Raw genomic sequence first — 11,508 nt, 5'->3', positions numbered from 1 at the left:
AAACATAAACGGACACATACCCAGACACAAAAAGAAACATACACAGACTCGCTCACACAGACACAAATTCTCATAGACACACACAGACACACTCACACTGCAGACACACACTCTCAAAGACACGCACAGCCACACAGCCACTCTCACACACACACACACACATACATTCACACGCGGATATACAGACACATACACACAGAGACACACACAGACACACACACAAAAAGACACACACACTCACACACACACATACAGACAGACAGACACACACGCTTATAAAGACTCACGTAGACATACAGACATACATGTATTATACACACGCACTAACACACAGATCAAAACACAAACAAACATACACACGCTTACAAATAAGCATACACAGGCTTATGCATGTGCAGATGAAGAGAGACACACACACGTACACACAAACGCACACACACACATACACACGCACACACACACGCACACACACACACACACACACACACGTAAAACACTCATACACACATGCACACACAATCTTATACACATAGAAATGGACAGACACACACGCATGCACAGAAACACACATACACACAGACACTTGCACACACACATACATACATACATACATGCAGACACACTCACACACACAGACACACACTCTAACAGACACGCACAGCCGCACACTCACATACACACACATACAATCTAACACAACGATAATATACATATACACACAGACACACTCACTGACACACACACATACACACACATAGACACACACACAGAAACACGCACAGAAACACACATACATACACAGACTAAGAGACACAAACAGATATACTCACACAGACAAACACAAACACACGCACACACGCTTACACACACACGAACACACACACACACACACACACTTACACGAATACACACACACACACACGCGCGCGCGCACTCTCTCTCTCTCTCTGTCTCTCTCTGTCTCTCTCTCTCTCTCTCATAGACACACACAGCCACACACACACAGACGCATATACACATAAAAACGCCGCACACCGACACACACAGAAAATGGCCACCAACGCGCTCAAATTGGTGTCATGGCTATGAAGTCGTGCATACCCATTGGTCAAAACGCACAAACTGGCGTTTGCTCAAGCACAATTGCCCCTCTCCCATACGAACACATACACACATACACGCATGCACATATACCCACAGACGCTTTGTCAGTGTTACGCCTATTTAAAATAACTGGTTCTCAGCTCCCCCCTCCCCCCGCCCAGTTATATTCACTCTTATAAATACAGACTGTACACCTATGACCTTCGATCATGTCTGCTAAGACGAACGCAGTCTGAGACGGATACGATGTTCAAGCAGACAGACGTAGATATATTTGACACCCCCCCCTCCACCCTGAAAAACAGGAAATCCCCAAACCCTCCGCAAATGGGAATCGATCTCATGTTTTTGCTCGCAACGGCGAAGCACCTACATGTCACCAAAGATCGTAAATAACAAGATAGTTCACTTCTCTCTTTTAGCCAATGAAAAAAAAAATCAAAATCTGGTGGCGTCCTCTTCGACTAAGTGCGGACTTTTCGAACAGAGTTACCTTACTTGTGTCAAAAGCTATAAAAGCGAAACCAACAAACTGTGCTATTCCTATTCTTCTTCTGGAGAAACGAAAAGCTCTGAATAAAGACCACAGCGCCATCTGAACCAGTGCGCGGACTTCCGCGAAAGCTTTTTTGGCTGAGTGAACTGTCTTGTTATGTACGATCTTTGATGCAACACAACGGACGCTTGACGCTACTTTAGAACTACATGTACAACGTTCTGTGTGATATTTCTGGCCGTTTTGACGTACTAAATCAATGAGGTCAGAAACCAAATGATCTATCTATCTGCTTTATCAAAATCCTTAAATTATTTGGATTCGTTATCAAGATATCCCCCCCCCCCCAAAAAAAAAAATGCTTAACCGTGTTGTTAAACTAAACATTTTTAACGTCAAATTTCTCAAAGGCAGGTTCTGAGCAGATAGAACTTTGTAATTCAAGGGTAGCGCAATGTCAAGGCAGTCAAATCAGGAATAGAACTGAACTAACATATTATTTCACGCGCAAGACAAGACGTCTAACACAGTAGCAGAACAGACAGGTAGTGACCAACCTCTGATATACGGGTCTTTTGTAGGTGGGTAAAGGATTGTCCCTCAGAACGCAGGCCCGGAACACAACCAGATGGGCCTTGGTGAGGTCCTCCGTGTACACACAGTTGGAGTATCGACATTGCCTGTAGCTGGGGGCCGGGGTGGTGGACTGAGTTGAAAAATCGCTACCTCAGAATTACAAAGTTCTACGTGGCATTTTTGGCCGTTTTGAACTACTAAGACCATGAGGTAAGAAATCACAATTATTACGCTCTATCTGCTCTATCAAAATCGTTAGATTATTGGGAGTCGTTATCAAAATATAAGAATTACATTCGAAAAATCAGGAAAAATTGTGAAACTCAAAAATTTTGACGCCACATTTCTCAAAACCTGGTACGGAGCAGATAGAACTTTGAACATCTGAGGTTGCGAAATGTTGTAATATTTTACAGAGGTCTGCAAATCATAATATACGTATACACGTAATACGCCACGACCTGGTGTTTTCAGGCTATTGTCATTGTTTTCGCATGTGAGTACTGTTCGTTCATTCATCTCGTTTTCGGGGAAAATACCGATCTCTCTTAAACAGATGTTTAGATATTTGCAATAGAAGGAGGTGGGGGTCGTCTGGTGTTTAATGTAAAATAGCAAGAAAATTGTTGCAAAAATTGGGTGACTTCTAAAGCTTGGGTGTCCATCTGTGTGTCTTTGATCAGCGTTTTCCGAGTAAAATCCACACTTTAATGTGATTTGAAATGGAAATAGGATTTTTAAAATTTTAAAGTTGGAGCAATGTAGATTTTATCGTCCTGACGAGAGCCTGATACCCGCACGATGACAAATATTTGAGGATTTTCGAATTAGAAATGCTGAGGCCAAGAGAGATGGCCGGTGTTTTTTTAAACGTTATCATTTCAAAATACTTGTTCAATTCGTTTTAAACTTTGACACCCCTGTCCGCTTTGTTAGATTTTTAGATTCTAAAGTTCGGATTTAAACACGTAAAAATTATTCCAGTTATTTGAATTGTGGTGCCAGACATGTCCAAGAAGTTAAATAGACGGATTCGTGTGGACAGATATAGATATCTATAGGCAGATAGACTGTCACATAGATATATACATAAATATAGCAAAGACCAGCTAGCTAAAAGCTAGCTAGATAGATAAGTACATAGATAGACAGACACATCGCTAGCTACGAGGCTAGCTAGATAGCTACACACACACACACACACACACACACACACACACACACACACACACACACACACACACACACACACACACATATATATATATATATATATATATATATATATATATATATATACATATAGATAGATAGATAGATAGATAGATAGATAGATAGATAGATAGATAGATAGATAGATAGATAGATAGATAGATAGATAGATAGATAGATAGATAGATAGCTTATATTATTTCCCGACATGCCCCTGACCTCGAAGAAAGATATCCATATAAGAAAAGCAAAAAAAAGTTAGAGCTACTTGTAAACGAAACTGTGTTAAAAATGTGGGCGTTTTTAAGCCTCTGTTGACACATTTGAGATAATATAGGAGGCAGGCTTCGACCTTGCCTGTTAAGGCCAACCCGGGCACAATATTCGAGAGTCCCGATAAAAATTCTTTCCACTCTGGAATCAAACTCAAGTTTCCTACTACTACTACGTGCGAAGGTGAAGACCTACTAACTTACTTACTTACTTACTTACTGACTGACTGACTGACTTCCTTCCTTCCTTCCTTCCTTCCTTCCTTCCTTCCTTCCTTCCTTATCCCTCAGTCTTAGATGAACGTTAAGGGCAACACGGAAGATATAGAAATCACCTTTCTCTATTCTTTTCTATTTTCAGCCTTTCGGAGGGCTTCATCCAACTTTAAAACTGTCCATTCAGTTATGTTGTCTTCCCATCTCTTTTTCTGTCTGCCTGTAATTCTCCCTTCGTGTACAGTGCCTTTAAAGATCATCTTTGCAAGTCCCTAGCTACAACAAAACAGACACTAGTATTTCAAAACAGACACCAGTAAAACAGAACTAAAAAGATAAAACAAATAAGCGAGATGATGAATCTCTCAGGTATTACCTTTTGTCAACGAGCGTGCCAGGCTCCGCGCGAAAACCTGCGATCAGCTTTGGTGGGTTCGTTGATTTGGGAATGATGGTAAGTCTTCATTCAGGCGTTCAAATACAGCGGATGATCATGTAGAGGTGTGGAGATTTAATTATACACCATATTTAACAAACAGAAATATCCGGTACTCAATTATCAATTAATCAGCAGAGACAAAACAGGCATCTTAGTAATAATTTTGTTTTTAAAAAATGAAGAAATTTCTCCTTTTTGAATTTATATAATCTGATCTTATCCTATCAGATGTTTCTCTATTGGACAGATAAAGTTAAGCGCATATGACAATAAAATTGCAAAAAAATTTGGAAGTGATTTTTTTCCTAGAATCTCATCACAGCTCTCTAAAATCAACTACGAAACGTTGTGAGTCTCAAAGAATAATTCCAGCGAGTGTTTAAAGTGCTGGTTCGTGATTCGTGACAATTCCTTGCGCATTTTTTCTTGAAGCCAATTGTATCCAAACAGTTTGCGAGAGAAAGCTTAAAGCTTTACAGTGGCGTATTTTTGTTACAGCTGAAGTTGAATGTTTAAAATGTAGATATGATGCATCTCCATCGACGGCCAGGGACAACTCGTGCTTGTAGGGATACAACGTCCAAGCAGAAAGATCGAGGTACTAGAGAAAAATTCTTCCCCAAGAAGGAATCGAACTCAGATCGGGGGTTCTCGTGGCCTAGAGGCTAAGGTGTTGGCCTCTCAATTCAAAGGTACCGGGTTCGGAACCGGGGAGCGACCGAAAAATTTTATTCTCTAATATTGTCTTCTTTCACCTTCTTTCCAGCTGTCTAGCAACGTTCTGTTGTCTGCTTTTGTCTTCTCTTTTTGCCTCCACCCCCTCACCTCCTCTGTCCCCTCCTCTGGGTTCCTGACTCTTTCTGCAGCCTTTCTACTGCTACTCCTTGGCTCCTCTTACTGCTGTCTTTCAACCACACCCCATATGTTCTGGTAGGAAAGATCTACACCTAGCTATCTTGCAACGTTCTGTTGTCTGCTTTTGTCTTCTCTTTTTGCCTCCACCCCTCACCTCCTCTCAGAGGCGAAGCGTCTATATAATCAAATAATCACTGCTTCCCTTCCTAATTTTGAAACATTGTCGCAGTCAAATTCACCCATAGACGCAAACCTCATAAATTAAATGTAAAAAGACGTTCATAACCACCAATGAACAATAGACTATGCCTAACCTTCAAAACCGTTTCATTGCCACAGAAATAGCCTGTTCACCCCTATCGGGCCACTCCATAAGCAGTCCAAGCTTTGATTAAGTAAGCTTAAAGTGAGGCTGGAAGAGTCAACCAATAGAGTTAAAGGGAACATGTGCATAGCAGTCAGAACTGTTTCATTGTCGCATATACCCTGTTCACCCCTTTCGGGCCACAGTTATAAGCACCCAGACGCGCTGATTAGGTAAGCGAACTATTACACTGGTCGAGTCTACCTCACAGATGTGAGGGGAACTAACTCCTAATAATCATTTGACTCCTGCTACTACACTGCTAGTGCTTGTTTTTTTCCTCGACTTTTTAACGTCCTATAATCAGATCGTGACCTCGATTATGACACCGGCTCCTGGCCGCGAAAAGCTAGACAAAAAACAGCCAAATGTGAAATAAAAAATTAATAATTGGCATGCTCTACCAAAGTGTTTCGGCTGTCTGGTATAACATGCCATTGTAGTGCTGACATCTCTGCTTCTTTCCTTGGTGTTCGTGTGTTCAAATCTAAAGTTAAATTTAAGGTTAGTTAGAATAAATATTTAATGAAATAGGGCCTACTTTCCCGATTATTTTAGCGGTTGAACAAGCATACAACATGAATTCAGGATTTGTTTTCATTCACAACTCAGAGTTGCCGCCTCCAGTGCCAGTAAGATTCTTGTGACTTGTGTGAGTGTGATATCTCCAGGCCCTATCTGGTTCCATTTCACTTTGATTACCCTGTCAAACAAGTCAGCCTTCGCCCCTGCCTCCTCTGCCCCCTCCTCTGGGTTCCTGACTCTTTCTGCAGCCTTTCTACTGCTACTCCTTGGCTCCTCTTACTGCTGACTTTCAACCACACCCCATATGTTCTGGTAGGAAAGATCTACAACTAGCCTTCTCGGACATGGGCGAAAATATCTTGGAGGGCCTGTGTGCAAGTTGCGCAGGTAAAAGATCCTTTGGGGGTCTAAAATCGATAACAGTAGGCTTCAGCCGCCACCCGGGCAAAATTCAAAATTTCCTACCGACTGAAAAAGTTTAAATTGTCCCGCGCGCTCATATGACCTCATGCAATTGCGAGCGCCGTGAACACTTACCAAAACAACAACAACAACAACAACAACAAAAATTGAAAGAGATAAAAGAACTCAGGTCTTTTGTATGACAAATCAAAGCACCTAACTGCTACACCACAGTCGCCAGTGCCACAGTTGTACGATGTGCCATGCTGAATGATGATATAATATTTGGCATCCCTTTAACCATATAATCTTAGAGATGAACTAAGCCATAACATTTCCGAGATCATGCCCTGTCGAAAATGCTTTCAGTGTCTGAAGCATTGACTGTTTTTAAAGCCTACAAAATGGATCTCACCAGGGGCGAAGGCTGACTTGTTTGACAGGGTAATCAAAGTGAAACGGGACCAGATATAGATCTATATGGCCTGTAGATATCACATAAGAATCTTACTCGAGGCGGCGACTCTGACTGAGTTGTAAATGAAAACAAATCCGGAATTCATATTGTATGTTCAACCGCCAAAATAATCGGGAAAGTATCTTATTAAATATCAGTTCCAACTAAAATTAAATTAACTTTAGATGTGAATACATAAACACAAAGCAAAGAAGCAGAGATGTCAGTACTAGATCTATATGTTATAGACCTACCAGAGAGTCTAACTCTTTGGTAGAACATGACAATTATCATTTTTTAAATTTCACATTTGGCTGTTTTTGTTAGCCTTTTGCGGCCAGGAGCTGGTGTCATAATCGAGGTCACGATCTGATTATAGGACAGTAAAAAGTCGAGGAAAAAAAAACAAGCACATGCAGCAGTAAAGTGATTGTTAGGAGTTAGTTCCCCTCACATTTGTGAGGTAGACTTGACCAGTGTTCGTTAGCTTACTTAATCAGGGCTGGTGATTGATTTTAACTGTGGCCCCAAAGGGGTGAACAGGGTATATGTGGCAATGAAACAGCCATGACTGCTATGCACATGTTCCCTCAACTGTATTGGTAGATTCGTTCAGCCTCACTTTAAGCTTACTTAATCAAAGCTTGCGACGGATTATAGAGTGGCCCGAGAGGGGTGAGGAGGCTATTTATGTGGCCGTGAAACCGTTTTGAATGTTAGACATGCTCATTGTGGATTACGAACCTCTTTTTACTTTTAATTTAAGAGGTTTACGTTTAAGGATGAATTTGACAGCGACAATGTTTCAAAATTAGGAAGGGAAGCAGTGATTATTTGATTATATAGACGCTTCGCCCCTGGATCTCACAGAATAATTTACAGACTATGCTGCAGCCAAATACATCTATACATAAAATGTGAATATGATAAATATATCAGGAAAATGGACCTGGTGGTAGCTTAAAAATCTTGTCTCTATATGTGAGAAGAGTGGAAGAAGGGTATGTTTCTACCCTCCTACACAGATTTCGTGGAGCTAGAATAGGCGACAAAAGCTAAATGAAAAATGATCAGTTACTAAACATTATGTCTAAACACTAATGTTCACAGCTTCTTTTTGTTTCTGTTTGGTGTTGAAATATCATTGTATTTATTTACTCATGATCTAATAGTCAGTAGTATTTCGCTATAGTCAGTAAGTTTCTGATAACAATTAAAGAATTATCGTGCCCCCCAACCCCCCCCCCCCAAACAAAAACTCGACAGGCCACCAAAAAAAAAAGAGTAAATATGAAATTACCTTCTGTTGTCATACTTCTCTTGGTAGATATAGGGAGAATCTCGCAATCTCTCTAACTCCTCTTTTTCATCGAAATACAGGTCATACCAATTTTCGTGTCCCTCTTTTATCTTGACACCATAACTGATTTCATCGTGGTTATTCCCGACTTCTCTGTCGTGTCCAGGATCAGGCGTCGGTGAAGCTGTCGTTGCCCTGCCAACCTTTGCCTCCGTTGTCGTCTGTTCATAATAATCAGTTTTTGTACTTTGAACTCCAGCTTTATCATCCCTCACCTGTTCTTCTACTGAACCTGCCGCTCTCGAAGCACTTTTGGGTTGGGTATTCCCGCTGCCAACTCGTTCCTTTGGACCGCCATCTCGTCTGATTGCTCTCAGACCTTGTTCAGTATCTCCCAGACTCTTTTCAGCATCGCCTCTGCTTTGATCTATATCTTTCGGATCTTTTTCGCTATCTCTTGGGTTATGTTCAATATTGCTGCCACTTTGGTCCACATCTCCTAGATCTTGTTTCCTGCCTCTCTCGTTTTGTTTGATATATTTCGGCATTTTTAAAATATCCCCCACGCTTTGTTCAAGATATCTCGGCATTTGTTCGGTATCTCTCGGGATTTGTTCGATATGTCTCGAGATTTGTTCGGTATCTCTCGGGTTTTGCTCGCGTGAAGAATCACGACTCAGCATGACATAGATATAGCCGAACGGAACAGAGATGAACATCGTAAAACATATCGTGATCAACATATAATTTTGAAAGTTATTCAAACGTGCCATTTTTCTCAGCTTGAGATTATTTAAGTCTTTAAAAAATGTTTTATTCACTGTATATGAATTCTAGAGATACCTGTATCTGTAGTCTCTTCAATTCTTTTAAAATTAAACTGTAACCGGAGTGATTGAGATTTGTTATATAATATACCAATTTCAATTCTCAAACATTATTACCAAATGACGGTCTCACCCAAATGGGCTTATAAATGCACACTGGTAGTACTTTAGAAGCCGCTAAATGATCAAATCCAAATATCGGACGTGCATTGATCACTTCGAAGAGAAAGGGGTAAAAGGCCACTCGATAAAATACTATTGGTTCCTGGAAATTCTTAAAAAGAATTCAATTAAAAGTTGGCGAATATCCCAATTTCACACCGAGTTCTGAAAATCGTCGCTTCTCGATCATTGTGTATACAACTAGGGTACATAAGAATCTCCATGAATAATTCCGACTGGTGTTTCTCAGGACATGTTTTGATTGTTGATCAGCTCAGAGTACCGAGGAAGATAGTGTGGAGTGTCGTTGTCTCACAGGGTCCAAAGTGCCTGACTGTACAAAGGTTCACACCTTGTGTTGGATATGTGATCTCCAGTTCAATGAAATTTCTTTTTCTTTCTGGCAAGTGTTTTACGGCTCTCGCATAAGGTCATATGAACGCACGGGACACATTGCACTTTTTCAGTTGGTAGGAAATTTTGAATTTTGCCTGGGTGGCGGCCGAAGCCCACTCTTATTGATTTTGGACCACCAAGGGATCTTTAACGTGCAAAACTTGCACACAGGACCTCCGAGATTTTTCACCCTTGTCCGAGAAGGCTAAGTGTAGATGAGAAAAACGTTGTTATTTACATGGCGGCATAAGAAAACCCATCGCTACTAGTTGGGAATGTTTCCGAGATATTTGTGATTTAAGTCAGCATTAGCAATCATCTTGGAGAAATCAGGGTTATGGTGGAAATTTAAACTTATGCGTCTTTTGTATTGTTTCTAATTTAAAACATCGCCGAAATTAATGATTAAGAATGTTTATCTTATGCTTGCTTGACCCTACCTTAATTATGTAACAAATTTCCATCTTCTTTAGAATACAAGACGAGCTATGCTTTATTCACAGATTGATTTTAGATTAATATGTTTGGTAAATGGACAACCACATGGTCAACATTGTTCATCCACCGTTTTGCAAAATGTGGACATACTTAGGAATACTACTTGCAATTTGAAATAAATAGGCATACATATATTTTACAGCGAAATAAATGAATGTTATAACTTTGAACGCAATTTTCATGGCTGTATGTACTCCCTACCTTACATCATTTAAACGGACTTAACTTATGAAATCTTGAATTAATTGGTATGAAATAATTGTAAGTAACCCAGAAAACATGTGCATATCGTAGTTTGCAGATTTTGACCAATGAGAAAGGGGTTTCTTGTACCGCCACACAATTACAGTATAATGTAATCCTACAGCGTGGTTCTGTACGCCACTAACACAAACACCGTTTGTTCACTTTTTTTCTAAATTTTCAGCCTCATAAAGCCATCAGTTAATTGTGAGATGCCCAGTCGCTTCAAATAATAATGCGTTTAGAAAAACGATTTGTTTGAGAAAACACAGTGGCTAGAAATTTCGCACGCAGATGACTATTTCGATAAAACATGATATAGGCTCAGTCGCCTATACCAAAACATTTTTAAGCTAGCAGTTAAGCTTCCCCGTCAGTTATAATAGGCAGACAAATCACGCGGACGCACCCAGTCTGCTTTTAAAATGCACGCTCTCATGTCTTGCAAAGGTGACGTTCGAAGTTTATGTGCGTGGCAAAGATGAGGCTTAAGACTTTTATGGCTGTATGGACTGGGCTTCATAAAGGTATTTATCTCATTAACATCTCCGAAGATCAAGGGTGTTGATCGTTGGGTATTGGATTAAGTACCACAAGGCATTATGTATTTTCAACCCCGACGTAATTTTGGATTCAGTCTTTCTGCTGAGACGTTGGGTCCATCTCAGTTTAGGTTGGCCATGGACAGGTAGGGAGAGTAGCCTTGCTATTATGCAGGCTCTGCCCAGTAACCAAGGATAAAAGATATAAGAAATAGCCACAATCAGTTTGACAGGAAATTATAAGCGTTGTATCGTAACTGTTATGTAGAACAATATGTGATTTTCTTCTTTGACGAAAACAACAGACGTTTCTTTAATGAATGTAGATCTAGATCTAATAGTTTTCTTTCACATCAGCAGTCATGCAAGCATAACAGTTCAGATTCGTTTTCAAAGGGTAAAGTTTATTAAGAGAAAATTGAGCAACACGCTCTCAACAAAACCATGAGTAAGTATCAACCTGTGTTGTCAGCCGTTAGATCTTTCCACAACAAAACAAAAAGTAACATCCCCTTCCGGTCACATTCCGGTGGCCAGTGTAGTGGTGCAATTGATCGATCAAATTTTTCGATTAACCGAGCAAGATTCTTGGTCGAGTAAATCGACCAAAATGGTTTCTTGA

The sequence above is a fragment of the Aplysia californica genome, unplaced genomic scaffold (assembly GCF_000002075.1).
Source record: "Aplysia californica isolate F4 #8 unplaced genomic scaffold, AplCal3.0 scaffold00142, whole genome shotgun sequence".
NCBI lineage: Eukaryota > Metazoa > Mollusca > Gastropoda > Aplysiida > Aplysiidae > Aplysia > Aplysia californica.
Note: the sequence above shows the minus strand (reverse complement) of the source record.